Source organism: Octopus bimaculoides, chromosome 20, assembly GCF_001194135.2.
Source record: "Octopus bimaculoides isolate UCB-OBI-ISO-001 chromosome 20, ASM119413v2, whole genome shotgun sequence".
Taxonomy (NCBI): domain Eukaryota; kingdom Metazoa; phylum Mollusca; class Cephalopoda; order Octopoda; family Octopodidae; genus Octopus; species Octopus bimaculoides.
The window spans coordinates 15,655,991-15,656,860 of record NC_069000.1 but is presented as its reverse complement, the minus strand read 5'-3'; the positions used below and the strand labels follow the sequence as shown (position 1 = coordinate 15,656,860).

The 870-nt window shown below is 29.7% G+C and overlaps 1 protein-coding gene across 1 annotated transcript in view; it reads right to left on the bottom strand.

The window, feature by feature from the left end:
- The window catches only part of LOC106875656 (monocarboxylate transporter 14), a 21,557-nt gene that overhangs the window by 7,076 nt on the left and 13,611 nt on the right, over window positions 1–870 (bottom strand). The window lies entirely within an intron of this gene.

The window sequence follows — 870 nt, the reverse complement described above, 5'->3', positions numbered from 1 at the left end:
AATAAGGGTGACAAATTGAATATTAATTTGATTAATATCAATTTAAAACCAGTGGCCTAGCAAATTAAAAAATCTGAAGATTCAGAAAAAATTTTGTATTACAAACATATATGAGGGATGTCCACTTAGTGGTCATCCCGCTTATATGTCTGTAATATATATATATATATATATATATATATAGAGAGAGAGAGAGAGAGACCGTGCTCACACATGCACACAAACATACACTCACACATTAACACATATATAAGACCACAGTACAGAAGTTTACTATACTAGAGGGAATTTTTTACAAGCTATGAAAATACATAACAAGTTACAGTCAAAATTGTATACACAAGCGCACAATGACATAAATAAATATTGACACATATATTAGTAGACTTTGTAATACATAAACAAAAAGAAATAAATCCTATGTAATCATTAAATTATTTATCCATTCATACATTGGTAAATATTCACACAAAGTAGACCTAAACCAATGAGAATCTCAACCATATTTTTCACAAAAGTACAGGTTAAAATATAGGTTATATACTCACATCATCACTAGATAGTGATGATATGTGTATTTACCCTATGGGCTATATATGTGTGTATATAACCCATATAGATGGTAAATAGGAAGGTGATGGGATGACAAGGATGGGTGCTCAATGATGATGGCGATATATATATATTTATATATACTTTATTTAAAAGCAGAAGAAATATAACATCGAATGGGAACATGAAACTCCGAGTAACAGTTTTTTGTTATATTTCTGCTGCTTTTAAATAACGCATATTACTCTACCTCTGGTATTTGAGTACTCTTTTTTCCACCTTGTTGCACATTTATGTGCTTACTCCAGTATATATATA